This window comes from Fundulus heteroclitus, chromosome 3 (genome assembly GCF_011125445.2).
Source record: "Fundulus heteroclitus isolate FHET01 chromosome 3, MU-UCD_Fhet_4.1, whole genome shotgun sequence".
Classification (NCBI taxonomy): domain Eukaryota; kingdom Metazoa; phylum Chordata; class Actinopteri; order Cyprinodontiformes; family Fundulidae; genus Fundulus; species Fundulus heteroclitus.
In genome coordinates, this window is record NC_046363.1 from 16066852 (window position 1) to 16092975 (window position 26124).

At 37.8% G+C, this 26124-nt stretch overlaps 1 long non-coding RNA gene across 3 annotated transcripts in view; it reads right to left on the bottom strand.

Annotated features, from left to right (window-relative positions):
- Positions 1-26124, bottom strand: part of LOC118560077 — a 168186-nt gene that overhangs the window by 70732 nt on the left and 71330 nt on the right. For all 3 annotated transcript variants that reach the window (XR_004929055.1, XR_004929053.1, XR_004929054.1), the window contains one exon: positions 18588-18725. This is a non-coding gene — a long non-coding RNA (uncharacterized LOC118560077). The remainder of the gene's footprint in view (positions 1-18587; positions 18726-26124) is intronic.

The following is a 26124-nucleotide window of genomic DNA, read 5'->3' on the forward strand; positions in this document are numbered from 1 at the left end:
ACTTAAATGTTTTATTATCTGTTTATTAGTTTCCTAATGCCTGGTTCACACGACAATATTTTAAAATAGTTGGCTAATGTTCTAAATCTGAGAGACCCCACATGATCATAAAATATTCTAGATATAACAGGTTTGCTCATACAGTGTGTTGTGTCTGGCCAAACGACAAGCACAACGCATCACACATGGGTGGGTATCACTCAGGAGCATTCCGATGTCAGACGGGACATCTAGCAAAACTCTCAAGATGAAACGTCAGTTCAGAGTAAATAAAATGGCCGGTAAGGATGAACAATGCCGATAGTTGGTGGAGTCACTTTACCAGAGAAAATACATTGTGAAAAGAACAGGAGTTGGTTAAAGTAGTGGAGACAGGGCGAACAGAGGTTCTACATTTGTTACACTATGATATGGAGGTAAGCAGGGCTGTACGAACTCTCTTCCCTTCCATGTGGAGGAAACCCCACTTTAAACATGTTACCGACACCTAAAGAACACGTCCTATCCATTAACCGTTACATAACCATAAATTGCATACCTCTGCGATTTGGAAATTGTGTGTGTTTTTTATTGTGATTATATTGCAAATGCAATTAATTGTTCAGTCCTAAAGATAACTTGAGTTTGTTTCCATGTTTTCCCCACCTCGCTTTCTCATTGGTTACACATCACATTCAACAGACAGTGTGGTTGTTTGTCTTCAGGGAACATCACACATGCTAGAATATCGGGCTAAGACAATCCGACATGTTGAACATCCCCGATTTGAGGTCAGAGCGGTGCCGACGTCATGAGTAGACTAGATCCCTTCTAGTTACACACCACACACTACAGAAATATCTCATAAGATTATCTTAAGAGCCATACCAATAATCGGGGCATGTTGGAAGGGGAAAATCAGGGTAAAGTTCGGACAAATTATCCTGCTGTGTGAGCCAGGCATAAGGTTTTTTTTTATCAAACGTAAGATGATGAATTCAGTTCAGATACTGCGTATCAATGTGTGACTCCACTTAATGACTTACATATATGTTTATTATGGCAATTATTAGCTTAACACCAATAGGCTGTTCTGGTAGATATATTAATTTTGGACCTCGAAAGGTCCGGTCTTGGTCTTGGCCTTGGAGGGTGTGGTCTTGGTCGTGGTCTCAGAAGAACTGGCCTTGACTCCACCACTGATGAGCATATTATCACCATAATGAAAAATGGCAGCAACATGATGCTTTGGAGATGATTTTCGTCATCAGAGACAGATAAACTTCTCAGAACTGATGGGAGAAGCTCAATGCAGAGCAATTCAGGAAGAGAACCTCCAAAAGACTAGAGACTGGTTGTGGAGGTTTAATATCCCGGAGGACAACCACCCTAAACATAGAGCCAGGGCTATAATGGAATGATATAGAACAAAGCATATTCATGTATTAGAAAAATTAACAGCCCAGTCAAAAAACACACATAAATTATATTGAAAATGTGTTTATAGAAGCTTTCTATCCTATCTGAATAAGCTTGATGTGTTTTAATAAGCATATTGTGAAATATATTTAGTCTCTAGTTGTGCAAAGCTGGAAGTGTCACGATCCCCAGATGTTTAGTTTAGTGTTAGTTTAGGTTCCTTGGGATTGTGCATCTTTCTGTTTTTCACATTTTTAGTATGATTTATTAGTCTGCAGATTCTGTTCCTTCCTTCTTTCATTATTTAGGATTCTGTTCTTTGTGGATTTAGTTAGTTTGTTCTTGTTCTGTTAGATCTTTCTTCTCCTTTCTGCCTGTCTTCAATTCAGTTAGTAGTTAGTATTGTTTGTCATAGAGTCTGTTTATTCATTGTAGTGTTGCATTCTTGCCAGGTTCTGCTCTCCTCTCCCTGTTCCAGTCATTTCATTGCACTTCCTCTCCTTCAGCTTGCTACCATCATATCATTCACCTGTGCTAATTTCTTCCACCTGCCTTCCTTCTGTCTCCTCTCCTATTTAAATTGCCACTTTCCTCTCGGATCTCTGTTATGCTACTCTTGAGTCTTGTCAGCTTCATATTGTGTTCCTGGATATTGCCTTCACCAATCTACCTGAAAGATCTGTTTCTTTGGTTTAGTAAATTCAGATTCTCACTAACATGTGGCTCACTCGCTCTTGTCTATCTTTTGGTCCTGCAAAAAAACACACAAAACCTGACAGTAAGAGACATATCCTAAGGTGGTTTTAATATGTATTTACCTATGTGGTTGAATTAAATAAAAGCCACCCTTTTTTTTTGGGGGGGGGGGGGGGATCCATGTATTATTTTCTATCCACTTAATGATAATTCCGCATTTTGTGTTAGTCTTTCACAAAGAACCCCAGTCAAAAACAAAGGTATTTGTGATTGCAACGGGACAAAATGGGAAGCTAAAAGGATGTGAATATATTTGCAAGGCACTGTATGTGAATTATTCTGCCTTATACGCCTATTATTATTAACATAGCCTACTAAGAGCTAATCAATCAAGAAAGCAATGAAGATTTTTGTTGTTAGTAATAACCCAAACCAAAACATTGATCTCACATTCTTTGTGTTAACATCATTCTCTTCTTCTGTTTTAACTGCTGTCAAATACACAAGTAGGTCAGGTACATGGGGAGCATGATTTGGAATATATGCTGTAATACATCGAAATGTATGCCTTTCACACTGAATGGGTGTTTCTGCTGAAACATATTTGATCATTTGTTTTAAAACATTCCTTGAAAGTCTGCCTGTCCTCCTCTGAACTGCTAAAGTTAAAGAAACTCACTAAAGCTATAAATCTACACACAGCATTCACAGGGTCAGACCCCACAAGAGAAAGAGAGAGAGAGAGAGAGAGAGAGAGAGAGGGTGGTGGTGTATGTGCAGATGTATGAATGCATGTCTCTCTCTCTCTCCAGTTGAACAGGATACAGGAGGTCAGAAAAAGGGTGAAAGGTCAAAGCCTGTCTAAATAATCACAAGATAGTCTTTTCAGCGACACAGTCACACATGTATGCATTTATATATATATATATATATATATATATATATATATATATATATATATATATATATATATATATATATATATATATATATTTGTTGCTATTTTATGAAAAGTCTGGAATATGTTGCTTTTCATGACCTCCTTATTCAAAACCACACTAGAACATACTACCTTCCCCGCCTTCCTCAGTGGCACTCAGACATCGACCCCTCGGAGTGCACAAATAAAGCGTGAGCACTTGTCCTGCTATCGGTCGACAGGCTATCGGTCAGGAAATGGTGGGGGAAAAATAGGAGATGAGAGCAAGGGAAAAGCATGGCCAATAGATTTGGTCTGTCGGCATCAAAAGGCCAAAGGTTGCCATAAAAGTCCACTGCAATATATATGCACACACACATTTGCAAGCACACACACACACACACACACGCAGATATAAGCATATATAAGTAAGCATACGACAGTGTTCATCAAAATAAGGTCAAATGTGGAGGGCAGGCAGCTGGCTAGGTATTCTGAGAGGAGAACCAGACAGCTGGGGTGTTTTAGTGTCTGCCCTTTCAAGAGAGACTGGAGGAAGGTTTTGAGAAAGCACAAGTGATTTTTTATTTTTACGACATGGCTGCGAAATATAAGATCTTATTTCACTTGTTCTGAGAAGAATTACTCTTGCTCCTTTAAAGTGGACATATCCTTTTTAATGTCTTCCTTTTCACATTTAAATCATTTAGTTGTGGTCTATATAAAGTGGAACCGCAATGATTTGATCTGAGAGCAACTCATTTTGGGGTGGTTCTCTTTAAATGCAAATTGGGCACTTTACGAGCTGCCCCCTCCAGGTTGTAGAGCATTTCACTCCACCCCATTCAGCCATTATTGTAGTGCTGGGGTATGCTGTTGTGAATCATGTGGGTTAATGTACTCAAAAGCTGAACATTTTCACTTGTCCATTTGTAGCTTCGGCATCCTTAAGCTTGGACTGAAAATTTTCAGTAGCCAGAAGTCTATGAGCCTGTTTATCCATTCTGCAGCATATACTATGATATGATTGCTAATAAAAATGAACAACAACAAAAACAAAAAAAACGTAACAGAGTACAGAGAAATCTGAACTGCTTGAAAAATATGACTAAAACAGCAAATAAAGACACAGTATCTACGCAGTATATAGACAGACTAAATTCATAGTGTGCACCCCTAGAGACTCAAAGTACGCAACAAAATGTATTTAAGCACTGAAAAAGTTGATTTTACACATGTCCCCTTTAAGGGGTTCATAACCACTTTCTCAGGATAAATTGATTAGAAAGGGAGAGCCAGTGGAAGATGGGTTATTACAAAAGGATGTGTGACTCCAAGGTCTTGCTTAATCCTATTTTGCAACAAACATTGCACAGTTAAACTAACTTTGTACAGTTATTTATTGTAAAAGGTGAAAACTAAATGAAGGAAGATGGTAAAACAAAAAGGTAAGTGACAAGACCTGTTTTTAGGGTACAGTCTCAACAAAAAGCTAGTTTTCCTGTAGATTCCCTGTTTTTGCTTTTTGTCCCACTTAAATGTTTTTGATGACCAATTAAGTTTTGATACAGACTAAAGCTAAATCAGTAAATACAGAAGCACTTTTGTTACTTATTATTTGAATTAGTATTAATTAATTGACAATTATTAATCAAGCAAGCTACCCAATTCAACCTGTATTTTATATAAAAAAGAATGTGATTGCACTCTGTTTGTACTGTTTGTCTAACCCTTGAGAATGAGCAGCCTGTTTAAGACAAGGCAACTTTATCTATACATTGCATACAAAAGTTGATCCAAAGTGCTTTACAGGACATTTTTAAGATCAGACCACAGCATCTTCATAGGATTTAAGTCTGGAAAATTTACAAGGCCACTTCAAATCCTTTATTTTAATTATTTGCTCCACAACCAAAGTATGCTTGAGTTTAAGCTCATAAACTGATAATCAAACATCCCTCTTTAAGAATTCTAGTGGAGAGCAGAATTAATGGAAACGTTACTTTATGATCTTCTGGATTAAACATTGGTGAGCTCTTAGAATAACTTTGGTAGGTTGTTCCATCATGGAAAGGTTAACCACTGTTTGATATTTTCCTCCTTTTGTGGATATTGGCTTGCAGTGTGTTTCGCTGGAGTCCAAAAGCCTTAAAAATGACTTTGTAGCTCTTTCCAGACTGATAGATGGCATTCACTTGGTTCCTCATCTGGTTTTCATTTTATCTTGTCTCAGGACATGATGGGTTGGTTTGCAAGATCTCTTAAAATATTTCATGTTGTGAGACAGTTTCAGATATCAACATGCCCATGTGTACATTTCTTCATATTTTTATGAGTACAATAAAAAATAATTTTGGAAACTGTAATTTCATGACAGATTAGCCTTTGCTGTGAGTGCAAATTCATGGTTATCCTGCCCCATATTTTTTTAACAAAGTGTACCTACTCATTGACAACAAATATTTCATGTCTTATTCCCAAAAAGTTAAACAAAAAAAACTGGACTTTTATCCAAAGTTTAAAGATGTTTCGCTTCCCATCCAGAAAAGCTTTCTCAATTTGTGAAAAAAACTCCAGTTGTTTTGTTTTTTTAACTTTTTTGGAATGACCTGGATGACTGAGAATCTTCACCAGCATTTCATGTCTTAGTTAAAGCAGTGCCGTGCAACCTTTAGCCACTAGGGGCGCTGGACCTCTAATCACCTTGTTTAATGTCCATGAAGGCTTCTAGCAGCACTACACTGTCACAAAATCAAACAGTCTCCTTCCGTGTTTTATGCATCTATATGCGCCAAGTGCTATATACTGACCTGCAAAATAATATAGTATATCTCAAATTAAACTAATACTTGGGTCAAAACTTACACAGTGCTGCTTTAAATAATTTTTTCCCCCCTTTACTCTAATGAATGTTATGATCATCAGGTCAGGCATCTGCACTTACAAACACAGTTAGAAATACACTTGACCTTTATTGGCTGTGACACCTGGAGAATGCCGCTATGGGCAAAAGAGAAAAGAGCAGAGAGCTGGTCGGGAGGGCATCAAAAAGAGTTTGCTTCCTGGTTGTAATGATAAAGTTGCATTTTAGTCTCAAAACCATTTTCAGCATCAAAATATAATATCTCATGAACAAGCAAACAGAATGGAGGATCTCTTTTATTCAGCCCCTATTGGACTGTCCTTTGTCAGTGACTTTACAGCTTTGACTTCAATCACTTGTAGGAAGTATATAATGAATTACTTTGAGAAAGATACAACCGGGGCCTCGTGTACGTAGGTAGCCTACACACAAAAACATTGCCTCCACCCTTTACCCTGCAAACATTCAGATTTGTCCATAGTGAACAAACTATAGAAAGCTGCACCTTACAGCAATTCCATACATGGCATAAGTACAATTTTATTGACTTCTTAGTGACACTTACAGGTCAGGCTTGTAAACTGTTAATGATGTGAAATCAATTACTGTATACCTAAGGGAAAATTATTAAACAATTAATCCATCCACGTTTGCATGAGTCCATCTAAAAGTATGTGTGTTGGTGCACAAAATGCTTCTAACAATAACTACTTTAGCCTCATTGAAGAATATTGCAGATGGTGCAGTATGAAAAGAGCGTGTATATAGAGACCGACAGGATTATTTGGCACTTGATGTTTCTTTAGGTTTTCGAGAGGAATTCTGTTTGAAGTCTGTTTGGAGCTGTGGCCATTTTTAGAAAGTGATATTGCAAGGAGTCATGTTTTTTCTGTACCCATACAGCTGCTGATCATGTTGGGCATCCACAAAACAGAGGCTTTTCACTAGGGAGATAGCAGACTGACCAAGACAGTGCTAGTTGACTCTGAGCTAAGCCATACCAGCTGAAATCCTTCTTATGTCTGAGGTACATGGAAAATCCCCGATCATGCAGCACGCAGACTGCTTCAAAGGCACCAGTACAAGATGAATTTGAAAAAGCATTTTTATTCAATGTACTAATTATGCGTTAAGTGCAAACGCAACTAAACATTTTGACAAGGAGGCCAAATAAAGATGGTAAAGATTTATACTTATGGATTTATTTGTGTACACCCAGGTTTGTCAATTCCAATTCCCAGGAGACCTTATACAGCTACAAAAGCCAAGTATGGAAAAGTGTACATAACAAGACCATTCGCCACAAAATTAGATGGTAGGTCAGACAGACAGAACAACATGGCTTGTCAAGGTAGATCAGCCATGTGGGGTAAAAAGGGGCACTTGAGGAGAAGACTGAGAGACGTGTGGAGTTGAGCATGTGGTCGTCACAGCAGGAAGCCCAGTGGTCATTTCACCCATGGACACACACATAGAAAATCATACTGATAGACCTTCTGATAAAATGAAGGATGTGCATTCTGTCAAGCCTAGACACAAAGAGAGGCCAGAAAATGTGGACAAAATAGAACAATGCTCAGAAGAAATTATATATCAACAAGCTCCTCCTCCTGCTTTCTCAATATTTTATCCACACCTTTCCTTAAAGATGCATAGTGCAAGTTTTGAAGTTAAATATTATCTATTTGATTTCCTATACATGTCCTTATAATTGCCCAACATGTAAAATGAGTTATCCTCTATTTACCACAGTTTCTCGAAAGACTGGATTAGTCAGTTCATGAGTAAGTCATTAGAGAACACGTGCTAACTTGAATACTTATAACATTCTTACCTCAGAACACATTACGCCTCTAAACAAAACACCTGTGCTTCTCCTCTTCTCCCATGCACGTGCACAACACTGGTGTCATTTTAGCTTTTCACCAGAGGGGGCAGATGTCTGCAAAAATCCTGGAATTTACGCTATGCTCTTTTAAGAAAGCTTTGCCTGTCCCATCATCTGATATTATTCAAATAATAAACTCATTCCATTTGTCAGGAAATTTCCTCCAGGCCTTAGAAATAGCAATTGTCAAACCATTGCTGAAAAACAACAATCTAGTCAAGATGCTATTACAAAGTTACAGGCCCATTTCAAATCTGCCATTCATCAGTAAGGTTGTTGAAAAAGCTGTATTTCAATAGTTAAATAACTTCTTAACAATGATTTTGAAGCTAAGCGAAAGGATATGGATGAATGCAGAACCAGAAATGCACAAAAGAATTCATGCAAACTAGTCAACGCAGACAGCAGGCAAACTATAATTTGCTAGCCTTGACGATGAGGGGTAAGATTCAATTCAAAAATACTTTATTAAAATGGAATATACAGTGCTTTGTCTCATTATTCTGTTGTGGTCCAGGTCACAAAATGTCCTACTTTACTCATTAAAGAGTAATGATTTTCTTTTTGAGTTTATATTCATATCGAATATCTCAATTGACCATTTATCTAAACATGTGCAAATGTCAAGAAAATGTGAATAATAAGTCAATATTGTGTTTAAAAATTTAACAAGACACCACGAGACAGTATAATTAATGCAAGAAGGGTATAACAAAGATGGGAGGTGAATACTGAAAACGAGACTAATGTTACATTTGCAAGATCATTCATATGCTTTGATAATATGTGTCAACTACTCTACAAAAAGCATTCATCTTAACAAGTAATTTAATTTTTTCGTTCAGGCTCTGAGTGTGTGTGGGATGGTTTGGGCCCCCAAAGCAGTTTCTAATAAAAAACAGCCTTGTCCCACTGGACACACTAGGTGCTTATTGCACTTTTAAATTTCCATAATCTGAAAAATATGTAAAACAGATACTCAATATGGTTCTGATCAACCTTTTGGGGGTTCTTGAATATTATGGAGTTTTTTTTTTTTTTTTTAACAAAAGTAATAAAAACATGACCCAGCCTCATGTGACGATTTCAGATTTTAGTGGAGAATTGGACATGTACATGCTCCTCTCGTGTAGAATACCTTTGAAAATAAAATCATGGATGCATGGATAGATGAATAGGTGGATGGATAAAAAGACCTTTATTAAAAAACTTGAATTCTATCTTAAGTCTAATGAATCTTTTCAACACTGCAGACCGCTCATCTTATTTAAGACTATTGAAATGACATTTACAATAATTATAATACACAAAAAAACAATTAATCCAAGAAGATTACGCATCCAAATCTACACATTAAAACAAAATTTGAACATAAATATAATTGGCCACTAACCATTCATCCAACATGCTGTCTGTGTACGACTGAGATACTTTGTAAAAATATGGACCGATACTGCTGAAAAGATGGACCGGACTTTGATTATTTACTTAGCATTTCAAAATGTTACCCAAATTTCACAACAATTCATATTTTTCATTTGTGTTGGCATATCTAAAAACACATTTTACAAGAGTCTACATGTAAAGTTATTAAAAATAGTCATGCCTATAAAGTAGATTACCGCTTTTGATGTGCCTCACTTTAAATAGTTAGTATGTATTGGGATGAAGGCAGTAAAATTCACACCTATCTACTGCGTCACTATGGAATACAAAATCTTTCCATGATGTTATAAAGAAAAAAAAGAAAATTGTTTTATTTATGTTTTTATTAACAATGATTCTGTTATGTTGTTATTTTACCGTTTCTTGTGGGGGTTTTTTTAGAGTTAATGCCACACAGTAATGCTTAATGGCACCAGGGCGCAAAACACTGACCGCTGGATGCGGGGCTAAAAAGCCAGCCCCAGGAGGTGTTCACCCTATGGCCTACAGGGTCTGTGGGAAACCAACAGGAGTACACTGGAGCAGAGACAGGACAGGGGGAGTAGAGTGGTGCAGTGGAGACAAGCACTATGGAAAATGGACAATGCCCTGGTGGTAGCATTGTGCTTTAGGTACGTATGTTTTTTCAGCACCCGGGACTGTGAAGCTGGTCAGAGTCGATAGAAAATTGGATGATGTTAAATGCAGGGATATTATCGAGCCGAACCTGTGTAAAAGCTCCCACATACTCTGGCATAATGACTGCATACTGTAAACTTCATAATCGAGCATACCCATTTCTACATTTCTTATGACAAATTCCTACGTTTGCCACACTTTCCACCATGGTGTCATCAGACAAGGACAAGACAAGAGCTAGTTTACCTTCCAGCTTTAGAAAACCAAAAGAAACAAAAGACAAAAAAGGGGAATACAGTATATGCTTTTTTATCTTGATCAAACTGTTTAGTCTGAAAATTTAATTTAACATCGTTTCAGATTATATTTTAGATTTAAGACTTCAAAAACATGCTCATATTGATTTTTCCACATTATCTGCCTGCTTTCAAGAGTACTTTTGTATGCTTATTGTATAACTGAAACAATATTTCTATAACTGTCATGTGCTGATGGTTGAATTCTGCACATATCTTGGCTTTACATGTCACCTATAACAGCACTAAAAAAAGATGATTTTGAGCATAAATTAGTTAAAATTACCTTTAAACAACAAATCTTGACACTTCTTTTTCTATGCATTTGGGTTGTGGCAGGCTTACATTATAATAAACCAGTGTGACATTGCAATCCTATGGCAGCAAAGACTCAGACTAACTACTCAGAGCAGAAAGATTGCACGCAAGCGCCTTGTCTTTTGCTAAATCAGGCGAGGGGAAACAACGTGTTACACAATGGCCCTGTTGTATTATTAGCCCCTCAGAGGAAGCTGCTAAATGATTGGATCAGACTCCACAAAAAAAAGTCAGACAAGTCTGGGAAAATATTAACTTCCTGCCCCAGAATTCAGGGTTTTAGTTTCAATGTACCGTTGCCCTGAGCGCCTCCTACTCGCCCTGTAATCCTGGTATTTATCTGACAGCAACTTCACTCAGATCTAGCTTGTTGGAGAAATAAACATTTAAAAAGTCTTCCAGAAACAAGGATACACACTGATCAAATTTAGATCAAATTGTGGTCTCACTTAAATGTTAATTAATAAAGCAACATTCAATTACTGCTATAGTTTACGCCTGCAAGTTACAATTTTTGTATGTATTAATTAAGAATATGATAGATGAATGAAGGATAAAAATATGAAAAACAGAGTTGAATTGACAGGGAGGGAGGATAAAAGATAGTGGGGCGGGGGGGACGATGAGGAAAAGGTGAGTGGTGGTGATAAGCCTAAGACGTTCTGTATACTTGATAGAGTTGGCACAAGAGAGCAAAGGTAAAGGAAGGGAAGTGATGAATTCAGAGAGTGGTTCAGCAAAGGTCTTGGTTCCACTAAAATAAATGTTTTTTTACTCCACAGGAAAAAAAATCCGATAAGAGCTTACCTTGGTTGCTTGAATGAGACTTGGTTAGAGGAAAAAAAACGTTTTCTGAGGGCCCACATGAAATTTACAAGGTCACAGCACCTCACTGTGTTGCCCCATTTCACACTTGAAATTTGTGGCAATTATGGCCTCAAACCATTAAAGTAACTACATTGTGGTATTGACGAACTAGACACTTTTCAATTAATGTTCTAAGTGTATGTTCTTTAATTTCATCTTTGCAATTGAAATTAATCTTGTTAGAATTCAATCATAGTGATTGTCATTGCTATTTCATGTTTTGAATCATTGTTCATTTTAATCATACATAAGTCTTAAACAAAAATACTTTTGACTTTATTTAGACTCAAACTATAAAGACTAAAACTTGACTAGGAGTGAAGGTTTTGGAGTCAAGTCTCCTGAACAGTATTTTTCTCCGTCAGTACACATAGATCATTAGATTAAGTGATGAAAAATTAACCATTCTGAGGTACAGATGTATAGAAATGCCTGGCTGTGAGGTTAATGTTACACCCAGTTTGTATGACTTCTCTGTAATATCTCTCTATAGTACGTGGCAGTAAAAGTAGCGACTGGCAGCGTCCAAGTCCATCTGTTTTTATTTAATACAACCACTAAGGAGGAATTGGGAATAAGTAAGCCACAGCCCACAGATTGTAGATTCTCCTGCTAAAGGGTACGTTTGATTTATTTTTCAGACATTCGGAGATGCCTCATAACCTATTTATGTTAGCTGTAGCTTCAGAATAATAACCACATCAATGTGTCTCAAACTGAACTTCTTCTTCAAAGATTTAGCTCTTTTTCAAAACTAAATAAAATTGACATCCCCCTGAAATCCTAGTCTCCCATTATTGGGCTTGTGCTGTTACAAAGACTTTTCAGTTTCTTCAAAATAAAAATGCCTTTATTGTGAGGGTAAATATAATACATTATTGCAAATTGAAAGATTGATATGTAAAATGTTCTTGTGTTAATTATTTGGCTTCAGGGTCTAAATGTATTAACTACAGCAAAGCAGTGGAATAGGCAAGTTAGATAGCATGAGACCTATGTAGGAGTTTTAAATTCAGTCAATAGCACCTCTTCTGCCAAAGGTAAGGGCATTTCAATGCCAGGGAAAGAAGCCCTGGGTAATTTGTGTGTTTTCTGTTTCCAGTGCTCTCAAAGACCACGGAAAGTTTATATGGATTTCTAAAGACGTCTAAAGACGTCTTGGGAAGTTGTGAAGAAAAACTGCACTACATCTCCAATCCAGTGATTGGCGGTAATAAAAAAAAAAACTAAGGCATCTACAGCAATTCACAACCTTACATCAGTGTAACTTCTGTTGACAGCGCGAAGCACAGAGCTGTGAAGCTCTAAAACTTTTGCTCCATTTCGATTTTAGTCTATTTAATCCTTGAAGGGGCAACACATTTTTTTTTTTTTTTTTTTTTTTTAGGCTTTGGGGGTATAAAATAATCTGTTGTGCACTGATGAGGCCGTATGAACGTCAAAAGTGAATACCAAAGGACCTGCCCAGGGGCAGTCAGCTTTGGCTCTTTGCTCAAAAACGGTCTGATCCAAAAACTCTTTATATTTCTACATAGCTTGTCCTTCTACGTTATTCATATTCTCTAATCAGAGCACAACATCAAGCAAACAGCCTCGCACCTTTACTCCCCTTCTCTCCCCAGCTGATACAGGTGGGGGATGGCTGTGAAATGGCAAACAATAAAAAGTAAATCATTATATATAAAACATAACAAAAGAAAAACTACAAATAATGTTACATTTTCGTCAAAGGAGTGGCCAGCTCTGAAAGGCTGATCGCAGGTCTGCCTTCTACCGCACACGTTGGATGGTTCAGCAACCGTGAATGCATTTTTTAAACCAAACACTCTTTAGAGACAAAACTTAACAGCTTTCCGTGTGTATAAAATGAGAAAAACCCTCGGTAAATCCACGGATCTGATACAGCGCGTCTACGTTTAGAAAGATGTTTTCTCTTTTTTCCTTTTTTCTTTCAGGAGTGGTTCATGGTTTGTAAATAGTAAAATTATATTTTGGTTTGACCCACTCCATTCATGCTGGTCCTTGATATTAAAGTCGTCGCACTTCAGTTTTTCTGGACTTCCTGGAAGAAAACCTCTTATTTCTCCTCGCACTTGGCTAATCGCTGAAAAGCAGTGTGTTCACGTCAAAACTTTGCTCGAGTCCACTTGGTTTGATGCTACTCCTGAGCAGAGCTGAAGAAACCTGAAGTGGCCCTGAAAAAAAGCTGCTGCTGAAATGCTCGCAAAGTGGATGGAGTGGAGTAGAACGGGGCTTATGTTCCCTAAACACTTAATTCAATCCACTTAGTTAGTACCAGCAAATCAAATATAGGAGATTGCTATTCAGAAGAATATCAATTATAAAGGGTATTTATTATGACCTAGTTTTAGAAAAAGCATCCAGCAAAATAAAACAATTCAAGCAATATAGACAATATATGTGGACATACTGAAACTAACGTATTTTCTTTACCTTAATATATTCAGTAAATGTTGAAATTTGCACACAAGACTTGAGGATAATACAGCGACTACAGTCTCCTCTTGGTTCACCTGAATTCTCCTAAGAGATAAAATATTGATTAAAAATTACTCTGAGGTTTTAAGTAATTCATGATTAAAACCTGCGAGACGTCTCGGTGGCAGTTCTGTTTACAAGAGTCATGAGAGAAGCACTTACAAAGACAGACAGTTCACACATACCTGCAGTGCTCACAACTCTGTGCAAATTTCCTGTAAACACATCAATAGACGCAGAACTTTTCTTTGCAATGCTTCAACAAATTTCATACAAAGCTTTTTTTTTAAAACACAGACTCGTAAACGCTCTCGAAGCCTCTAAGAAATTGGATCACAAAAGTTTGCTAAACAAGTCAAGCTCTTTTTCTTTTACAAACCTATGCATAAATGCCAAGGGTCTCACATGCACACATGTGCAGTACGGCTGTTTGCCTCCCACGTGCAATGTTTGTGACGCATAGGAAAAGTCATTAGGCCTGCACTTCCTCTCCAAAACTGAGGAGAAGGAAGAGCGGTTGTCTTACATGAAACACACAGGAAATGTGTGGGTGAATGCCAGCATTATATGTAAGTGTGTGTGCACGTCTCCTAGTCTAAGGTTCAGACCCCTAGGGGCTGGTGACCTAGGTCTTGTAATTGCTTGCCTTTGATTGTGTTCATTGAGTAGACTGCAGCCACAATTATAGTCATTTCAGAAACTCAACTAATGGTTAGCTTGCTTCACAGACATGGCTTCAACACTATTCCTATGGTCCCCCACAAATCTTAAGTTTGATTTGACTGAATAAGATGAAAACTGTGCACCATTTAATGTTAGTTAATATAAAATGGCTTGGAATGTATAAATGTTTTGATGCTGCTCATTTTAGACCTTGCTTACTGTATCATGCTTGATGTGTTTTGCCTTTTTTTTTTCCTATAAAAGGCAGCAAGATGTAAAACATCTAAACATGGTTTCGGCAGTAGTTTCACAATTTCCATTTCTCCCCTCTTAAACGTATGAACAGATGAAACTTCTGCTTTTCAATGGAACTTATGGTTCTAATTGTGTAACTAATCACTTGACATCTAAGTGTGTGTGCATGCATCTCATCTGTTTTTCTTCGAGTTATGATTTTGCATAACGTCCAAACCAGCACTTCCTTGTTTGTCTGACTGTGTGTGGGCGCGTGTTTATCTGGATCCTAAGACAGCATCAACAGCTTGTGGTGTATATAAATGTATTCATGATGTTGAGTAGGTGTGTTCTGTACGTATTTGTCAGCGGAGGTATTTATTCTGCTTCAGCATGAAAAGGCATGTAACAAGGTGGACAGAGACAGACCATCACAGTTATAGAGCTCCAAAACAGGTATGCCTGTGTCTATCAAAGCGTATCTTTATCCTTTAAATATGCAAACCTAACCCAAAGTAAAACAAAGATGGGTGATGAACAGCTTGTATAACCGATGCAAGCCTACACACATAGAAAAACGCTCATAAGTGATCTAAGTTGGACATTGGGCCTGTGGTTGTTGCTGCTATGAACATCTTTCACCCCAGCAAAATCCAGACTGCCACCATAAACAAAAACCTGATCATGTGCATACAAAAACAAACTCAAACCCAAGTCCAGGTTCCTCTATATTACACAAACCAGCTAGAATATAGTCATAAATTCAAAGGACATACAAGTGACTTTAGAAACATGAGCTGGGAAATTTAAGCAATTCTAAATGCCTATGACAAGTCACACACACTGCAGCATGAATCAACCAAAACTGGGTACAACATGTTTTCAACGTGTGCGCACACGAGACAAGATTGTGGTTTGTGGTGTTCATGGACCTCAAGTGGTTCTACTGGCTTCTTCGAACTATGACCTCCAGCGTCTACTGGAGCGGTTCACTGCTGAGTGTGAAGTGGCCGGGATGACTGTCAGCTCCTCTAAGTCTGAGGCCATGGTCCTCGACCAGAAAATGTGGATTACGCCCTCTGGGTTGGGGGTCAGTCTCTTCCTCTGGCGGAGGAGTTTAAGTATCTTGACGTCTTGTTCACAAGTGATGGTGGGGTGGAAAAAGAGATGGAAAGATGGATTCTGGCTGCATTTGCAGTAATGAGGGCACGGCTCTGGTCTGTTGTGGTAAAGAAAGAGCATGTTGAGTTTCCAGGAACAGAGCACCAACTAACGGCGAGGTGGGGGAATTACACCATTTTCAATTATCTACTCTTACAGTGTAAACGGAGATTGTAATTAGAATTATGTCATGTAAATGTGTTAAAAGAAATATAAATATAATTTTGAATGGATTATTGTAGTGTAAATAAGGCCTAAAAATCATGTTTTATTTAGCGTTTTGTTTTTGTTTTTTGCACAAATGGGTCTCTTTGTTTTGCACAAACAAATTCATTAAAAAAGTTTCACAAATCACGCAGTATGTTTCAAACTATCTGTACTTTGTGTTGAAATGTTCTGTCCAGGTTTGACTCGTCCATATATTACATATATTAAAAGAAATTGTTTATTCAAAAACACTCTATTTCCCTATGCCAGATTTTGTTTGTGTATAAACAGGTTACAACATAGCCATCATGCCAAAGAATGTGGAAGTCATTTCAGAAACACAAGCTTTGAAATGTTTTTATCTTTAAGTTTATTGCAAACCCAATGTACAGAAGGAAATTATCAAAATTCAGCAGGAAATCTATTTGATGTGCAAACAATATTGAATGGCCAAACCATTTAAAAGAAGTGAAACAACTCAACATCTGGAATCAGGTTTGTTTTTTGTCTATCTTCAAACCTCAACAAGTGATAGAGAGGTTTCTGCCTTGATATTAGTATTTTTAATCACACATGCAGTAAATCATCCATCCATCCATCCATTTTCCAAACCGCTTCTCCCTCATGGGGTCGCGGGGGGTGCTGGTGCCTATCTCCAGCGTTCACTGGGCGAGAGGCGGGGTACACCCTGGACAGGTCGCCAGTCTGTCGCAGGGCAACACAGAGAGACAAACAGGACAAACAACCATTCACACACACATTCACACCTAAGGACGATTTGGAGAAGCCAATTAACCTAACAGTCATGTTTTTGGTCTGTGGGAGGAAGCCGGAGTACCCGGAGAGAACCCACGCATGCACAGGGAGAACATGCAAACTCCATGCAGAAAGACCCAGGGGTGTACTTGAACCCAGGACCTTCTTGCTGCAAGGCAACAGCGCTACCCACTGCTCCACTGTGCAGCCTTGCAGTAAATCAGAATACCTCAATTCCAGGGACTTGTACTACAAACCTCCAAAAAGACTGGTTTCGTGTTGATATGTATTTATTATTATTTTATTGCGCTTACAGAACCAAATAAATTAACTTTAGAAAACATGCAAATGTTTTAATTCTCCATAAAATAGAATAATGCACTTCACTGCAAAATAAATTATCCCTTCACAATGCAAAGGAATCAAACACCTCAAACCTCACCTCACACAAGTTAGCATCAACTATGTCTATCCATAGGCTAGCAGATATAATATTTTCTTTATTGGGCTTTACATTTTAATTTCTGAACTCTTGAATTCCAACTTTTTCAACCATAATATCTATCTATCTATCTATCTATCTATCTATCTATCTATCTATCTATATATATATATATATATATATATATATATATATATATATATGTATATATTCTATTTGATTCTTCAACTCTGCAGACCCGGGAAAAAACATGTTTCTCTTCCAGCATTTGTTTAATCATTTGTAAACCTCATTTACAGTTCTGCCAGGAGAAAGAAAAACATATTTTTCAAGAACTGATCGTTTTTACACATAAAAAAGCCTGTGTTTAGAATAAAATTATTGGGTTTTAAGAGGTTAACGCAAAAAAATCTATTTTACATTCTGTGGGCTGTCAAACCTGTTGTATACTTGTCAAACGTAAGGAATCAACCTATTTCTCTTATTGATGACACACAGTACTCTCAAAGGGATGCTAGGACAGCTGTCTTGCAAAATTCCCAGGGGTGCAGCACTCTATACTGTTGATTTGCCAACGGCAAACATTCTGTCAGGTGTTGATTACAAGCCTGTGAAACTCGAAGCTCATTTATGATAAGTCGCATCTGAATCTTCAAACCAAAGTGGGAAATCCCCCATGCACAGCAGACTCTAAAAACATGCAGATGTCAAAAAACATGATTAGGTTCTTTGCATCCTGATGTTTTTTTCTTGCGCATAACTGCAAGGAAATATTACTTTCACTATTATTTATTTTCAGTGATGTTCCTCACTCACCCACAATAAGTGAAAAAAGTTAATTAACTCTACCTTTATACATCTGTATAGTCTCATTAGCTCTAGAAAATGTTCAATTCTGTTCCTTTTAACTGCGAGAAACAGGTTCACATAACCAATAGGTCACCATTCCCAGTATCAAAGTGCAGGCAGCCCACACATTGCAGGTACCACTTAAAAACTGTTTCAGTTAGATGTTCTGAACAGTTTCTTTTGGTGTAACTCAGTGCTTGTCAGCTTGAAATATTCCTGAACTCATTTTGTTTTTAGTTGTCACATTCATTCAAACATGTTCTCATTAAATGGTATCAACATTTATTATCAGCCATCATCTCAAAAAATGCTGCTAAACAGTATGTATATAAAAAAATGTGTTGATGTTTTTCTGACTTCACTTTCATAACTAATTACATCCTGGAAGTGGAAAACACAGTTGCTTTAACCTATGAGGTAATTAGTGCATATTGCTACTAAAAATTAACATTAGATTAATGCCTTACCTGTGCAGTGCCAATTCCCCAGTACATTCTTATTGTAGAGGTCTGGAGTCAGTGAGGATTCCTCCAGTGTTAATTAAACCGTCTGTCTTGGAGAGAATTAGGGTCGTGATCTCCCAGACCTCACTACTCCCACACTCCCTGAGAAGAAAGCAGAGAAGAAAGGAGACTTAATGAAGGAGTAAAAAGATAAAATGGCTTAATGAACCGCCTAACGAGGCCTGTGGCCATTTAATAAGCGCTTATTGCAGCTTAATTAGAGCAATAATCCAGTTTGTTTGGAGTCATTCATTGTTGACTGGTGACTGATTGTGTTTTTATGGCAACTGAGTAAACAAGGAAGGGTTGACATTCCACAGGGCACAAGACAAGTTTACCAATGTGTCTGTCTGTATAAATATGTTGCCGGGGATTGAAAACCGCATCAGATTCTTTCAAGCATTGAAAAGATGCTACCGAGAGACAGAAAAATAAATTGCCTTCCTTAACTAGTTTAATTTACATCTGCTATCTTCTTCAGACATTCTTGGATCTCCAGTTTAGCATGTATACCAATATTAGTTGTTGTTTTTTTTCTCAGTGAGACAGCCGTATCCGAGATGGACACATTGTCCACTAATTGGAATACTTGAGGTTTCCAGAGCCATCCTGGAGTGTCTTGCAGGTTCTCCAATGTGGTCAATATATGGTCAATACAAGTCTCCCGGATTGTTGGTAGGCAGCAGGGGAAACAAATCTGCTTTTAAGAAACCCTAAATTTTAACATGAACATCAAATTTTAACACGTGAGACATCAAATTTTCATTACTCATGCTGAGATCCAATCACCCTTTCAAGGACTGACTCGGTCTCAGCATGTGATTCATAATGGTGGTATTTGGCATCCAAAGACTACTCTTGTGTCTCTGGTTCCCTCCTTTGACTCTGAAAGATTCATGCTGTGTTAGTGTTTCAGGCTGGTAAAATCCATATAGGAAGAGCCTTTATGGGCTTTCCAATATCTACTGATACCATTAATGAAAGAAAAGTAATTTTGTTTCTCCCACATGGCAATCATAGTTATGACCCATAGATGCTTTTAAAACACTAATTTAACTGAAACAGATTTGAAGGTCCATTTCCATATTCAAACCACATGTACATAACATTGGAGTCAGTTTGATGCAGGGGTACATTTTATATCTAAATTAAATTGCAATTGAAAAGCAAAATAGCAAAGCTGTTTGAAAAACCAACTGGGAAATTTGGTGTTATAGAACGTGACCCATTTGATTCATTGGGTTTGATTTTCAGTCTTAGACTTACTAGCTTGTTTAACATGTAGGAAATTAAACAGCACTAGTGGTTGCTTTACTGATAGAGGTCAATTGGTCAGCAATGTCGCTCTTCTGGTTTGCATTCAGTCTACATAGTCGCCAGCTGCTATAGTGGCCAATTGGAGATGGTAGTCTCCACAACTTTCATTGTGAAATAAGGTTCTAAATCCTATAATCAAACTGCCATTCTTTGAAATTGCTCTTGAGGCAAGAGATGCAGCTCTAACAGGTCCATAAAATGTTTAGTGCTTAGGATTTTCTAGTCACGCAAACTGTATGACATTTGAATTTCTGTTATAAAGGAGAAACCAGTAGCATAATAAGAAAGGGCTAGTTTTTAAGTAATCCTATGGGAATAAGAATTTCACTTGCCTGCAACTGAACAAGAACACAGAAATTGTACTGACATTCTAGTGAGAAATCAGTTGACAGAGAGACAGAGAAATCAATCACTTTTTTAGGGTCACACCACCTTTTTTTCAATAGAAAGTAGAAATCAAATAATTTTAGACATCTCTTGAAATTCAGTTGAAACTCTACACTGATTATTCAAATACTGCCATGTAGATGACCACAAAATAGTCTAATGAATGTGTGCAGAAACCTTTGACCATCGCCTCAAAGCAATACGTTCTCAGTTTCACAATGTATAACACTTTGGGTTGCTTGACAGCGTAAAAAAAGAATCTAACAATTATATGAGACCTCCCAAATTCCTGAAAAGAATCAGACACCGCAAAAGCACGCTGTGTGAAGTTGAACAGACATAGCTCACAGGATGGGACAGAAACTTGCAGTAGTCAAATGAGGAGAATATAACCTGTGTGAACAGATGCATACCTTTGAGCAAGAAGATGCCATCTTGCTCAGTTATCTGTAAAATCCACACCACTATGCCACTATGCTCTGTGTGCATTAATATGTCATTGGATTTTGAAGGATGCTCTCCATAAAGGCACAATCTCTAAAATAAAGACAGATACACACACATACCTAATGTCTATAGGAGAACTCTGACATCTAACAAACACACATTTTTCTAATACAGTGGTCACGACTTCCCACCACACTGTCATTTTCAGCATGCCAATTCAACAGTTCCATACCAGCTATATGTGATAGTATTAACCCAGGAGAAATTATTCATTTTGACTCTTGCTTGCATGGGTTTAGGATAGCACAGCTGCAAAACACCTATCAAATTCTAAGCCTTTAGAATTTCTGAATGGTATTTTCTATGTTCTTTGATCATTTCAAGTTGTTTTGGACTCACTATTTGTCACCATTTATTTTGGACTAAATGTTAGCTAAAGTCAGATTTAGTAGCACTACTCACTAAGCTGCCACCGTTTGAGAAATGTCATTTCGCCTTAGGGATAGAAAAAAAAGGCTCTCCCCAGGAACATTATAAGTGGTCTTGTTCTTAGAACATCACAAAGAGATATGTGACAACATTACATGAAGAATATTTGAGCCCTTAACGTCACAGTTCGTAGGCCATGTCTCCCCTTCTCTGACACTCTACTAAAATAAAAACCCCTGTTCATTTCCAGACCGCCAAACAGCTGATGACTCCCATTGACAAGCCAACGATTTCCATCGCTGTCATATGTTTTCTCCCGTCTAGACACATGTCAATTTTATGTCGGCAGTTTCGGCATGACAGTTATTGTTCTGCAGTGTGTGAATGATGTCTACGGGTTTTTAACATTGCAAAGTTGTAAAAAAAAAAAAAAAACATTTCGAAGGATGCTACCACATCACCCCATTGACACTTTCTTGCTCCTCACATCTGTCAGCTTCGAAAGAGAAAGGATGATGTCATCTCTAGCACGTCTTGAAATCTTTGACATTTCCTGCTGTTCTAATGAGCTTAGTGAGATGATGATGATGATGTCAGTGGCAGTCATGATGGTTCCAGTCAAGGCATTGATTATGATGTGGACTAAATGATAAATTGTTGTTGCATAAACCTCTTGATTTTCCGGTGTTCTAACATAAGCAGCTTGTTATTTGTCTCCTGGTAGATTTGAATAGACTTACAGAAAATGAAACCAAAGTTTTTTAACTTGCTTGATAGAGATGGCTGATGTTGAAATGTTGATAACGAATAATGGTTTCCCAAATCGCACACTGTGTTAGAATCTAGAGTCAGTGTTTTATTGTTCGGGCTTGACTTGTCAAAGTATTTCCAATCTTTGAAAGTATTCAGATTTGTTACAAAGGGTTGCTACAGTTCCAGAGAGTTGTGAAGCAGTAGTCTGGCCAGCCAGACTAACTTTTGCCTCTGTTCGAAGTGGCTGAAGTTAGACTGGAACTGCCACGCTAGAGGGCTTTTTCTGGGGCGGGGTTAACAGGCTCAAAGTAAACCAATGAGAGAAACTGCATATGTGACGTAAAAAAACACACAACCAGACTTCCACTCTCAACATTTCACAATATGATTTGACATGGTGACTCGCAGTTGAGCGGAGACAATAGTGAATGATTCCCAGGGCTTTTAAAACAGAAGAAAGCGCACTAACAAATAAAAGCTCCATAGAGGCAGCCATATTTTTATTTTTTTCTTCTCAGGCGCTGCACGTCATTCAACATATAAAGCCCGCCCACACCTGTGATTGATTGGTATCAGAAAAGAGGGTTCTATGGGATTAGCTCCAGACTCAGTTTGGTATAGCAAAGTGAAAGAGAACATGAGTCTGGCTGGCTGAAGCAGATCCCAACTTTTAGGATGGCTGTGGCTCAATGAGACAAGTACTCCCCCTGCAATTGTAGAGCTTTCATTTTGATTTCAGCTTCCTTGTCACATGTCAATGTGCCCCTGGGCAGGGCACTTTACCTTAAGTTGCCAACCGATTATTGTATCAGTGTATGAACCTGCGGACATTTGTGAACGTGACTCTAGTGCAGAGTTTTGAGTGGTCAGTGTGACAAGAAAAGTGCTAAATGAGTTTGGTTTATGTATCATTTAACTTCAAAGTCATTAGCAGTTAATGGTTAGCCAAAAAAAGGTCATTTCACACTGTTAACAAATCGTCTGTGTCTGTCTGTCGTGATTTTTTTCTACAAAGTACCCAAAAGCCTACGACAAAACGGATTTAGAAGTGCCAGAACTGTCTTTATTGCTTTTGTGTGTTACGCTACAATTAGTCTTCATTGGACGACTTTGTCAACACAACTGTGCAACCAAAGGATTTGTTATTTTCTTGCTCAAATTATAAGTCTCAAAAATAAACACAACATGGTGCACTGCTTAAAGGACTAATGGGATGATTATAAAACTTATTTCACCAGCCGAATGTGCGATAACAGCAGCCGGATTACACTTTGTAAGATAGCCTTACAAAGTAATGTTCTATTATCAGAACATACATTACCAATTATGACATTTTGTATGTTAGATGTTCCTCAATATTTAACTATCTTTAATAGCCCTTTTTTGTAGAAGGTAAAAGTAATATACAGGATCAGAAAAAGGGAACATGCAGCTTAAAAAAAAAGCCGAAGGAACATAGTAATCAGTCTTACTATATATTGCATAGAGATGGTCCATCAACAACCCTTTGGGACACGTTTTAACACAGTGGATTGCCTGGTTAGCTGTATTGTCCAAGAACCATAGTGAAGGCCTCAGATATAATCTTGAGAGGTAAGATCTGTTATCAAATGTCCAAGTCCATATTTAAAGCTTGGAAATCAGAGAGGAACAATTTTTACAATGTCCACCCTTGAGCCCTATACCTTGACCTAAAAATCTCCTGTAGCTTCATTATCATGTACATACTGTATTTTTGTTAGCCCACTACACTGGGATGCTAAAATTACTGATGAAACTTTTAGGTTTAAGAGAAAATTCTGAGTTTACCAAGCTAACCACATATTAGACAGAACACTTCTGCTCTCAGGGTTAGTGGTTATAAGTAAGCCCAGAACATTTGACTGCGGTCTCCTTAGGCAATGGTAACCAAGCATCCACACAGTTAGGCCTGAAATCCTTCATGCATGTGATAGATTAAAGTTTACCTTTCAATTTTACAAAAAATGTTTCTTCTCACTGGAAGCACTTTTAATGTTTTGAAGAGACCCAGCCAGTGTCCAGACAAAAATCCAAAAGAGTACCTCTGGAAGAAGCTAAAGATTAGGTTGATGCCAAGGATGCAATCCACGCTGAAAGGCTTTGAGGCTCATCATCTATGATAAGCTAAATTGCTTAACAGGCATTTCCTTGATAGTTGCATTGTGTATCAGTGATAAAAACATTGCTCTCATTTTCTGCATCCATGTTAAAGGCACTAACTCCAAACATACCCAAATTCTCTCCGACTTAATCATCACATACAATCAGTCTTCTTTTTGTTTAGAAAAAAAAAACTGCCACAAGCATAGTTTCCATTGTTTTCATGTTTTCTGTATGCTCACCCATTTCCAGGGATTCCATTCTATTTTCCAGTTCCAAAGTTTTTGTTTGTTTATTTCTTCCTTTCTTTGACAAATTACAAGTCAGCACCCAGGTCTGCTGCCCATAACAGTGAAACAAACTTATTGCATGAACGTGCTCAGCCTTAAACTAGTACTCCTTTTGATTTAGTTTCAACATTTAGTTGGAGCTTTGGTTGGAGTCTGTCAGCATCTCATATCCTAAGCTGGTAATATTTATCCACTCTGCCTTGTAAAAGTCCCCCAAATTGTCCAAATTGTAATGATATTTCTTTTCCTCAGACCTTTTCAGGTGAGGCAACAGAATTTCTCTGTGATCTTCTCCTGGACTCTGGAGATAGGCACCAGCACCCCTCGCGACCCCAATAGGGATAAGCATGTTGGAAAATGGATGGATGGAGGGGTCGCAATTTGAACATAACCAGTGCTTGTAGAAAATGGCTGCAGCATCTTCCGTGTTGATGTTGGTGTCTTGGCACCTTCTGTGAAAAAGAATCCACTTTTTGTCACCGTCTTTTGCTATCTATTCCTTTAGCCAAAGGGTGTGATTGCCAAAGAAATCACACTCGGACACCTGAACATTATTTACATTGTATCACATTCTCTTTAATTGAAGGCATTTGGAACTGAATAAGACTAAAGGCTAAAATTAAATCAAAATATTGCTACAACAAAGTATAGGTTTAAGGGTGTGCACAATTATGAGGTCAGGTTACTGCAGCTTTTTATTTATAATACACCCCCTTCAACAGATGCTTGTTTTTCATAGAACTGTCCATGATAAGTATGACACTGAAGGTGGGAAAATTGTTGGAGATGATGTGTCATAATCTCAATTTCTAAGCCTCAAAACACTGGAATGCCTTTGTATGTCGGCCTATTCCTTCATGCTTTTGCACTAAAATTATATCAGCCTACAACAGCTTTTATTTTGCATGGTTGTTGGAACTTAGAATGGCCACATCTGCTAATAGTTCTTTGTAAACGGCCTTCTGCCTTATTATGATTTTAATGAATTGCTGAGACTGCAATATACTTTGGAACTTTCCCTAATTGTGGTAAAACAAAGCCAAAGCTGAGACACAGTAACAAAATGAAGGGAGTATCCTTATTTTTGTTTTCCTCCACTAGTTTCTGTTGTTTTCAGCAATTTCTCCCATTTCCTACGCCCTCTCAGTTACACCCTCTGTGTTTTAAAATATATCCAGCTTAACACTGACATCATGCTGCCCGTGGGGCTTTCCCACATTCATGGCCCAGCTGATAACACATGTGGTGGAAAACTGTTAAAACACTTGGGTGTAGCAGTTCCAAACTCCTAACCCATATCAACCTTCCATGAGAATCACTGAGAGGAGGGGACTGGTTTCCCTCTGCCAGCAACCAGTAGCTTTAAACCTCTTAAAAAATTTGATTACTCCGGGTAAATGCAGCAGCACAGTTAAAACCTTACAGAGGCTTTTAAAAAAAGTATTTCTGTCCTTGTTAATTCTTGTTGAGTTCCACTTTTTTTTTACCATAAGCAACTCCATAATCCCACCATGGGGGACAATGGTTGCTCGAATCAACAAGTTAGATGCTGGAACTTTGCTTTTAAACAGTGTAATCACGTTGGGGGAATTTGTCTAGTCAGACCTGATTGTGTGGTTTACCTGTATGTCATCTTCCTGTTTACCTATCTCAGCACATGCTAAAAAATGTGAATCTTGTCTCTAGAAGCGGTGGGAAATAAGGCAATAGCTAGTTCAACAGTATGGGGGAGGATGGAAAGTAAATGAAACAAGTTC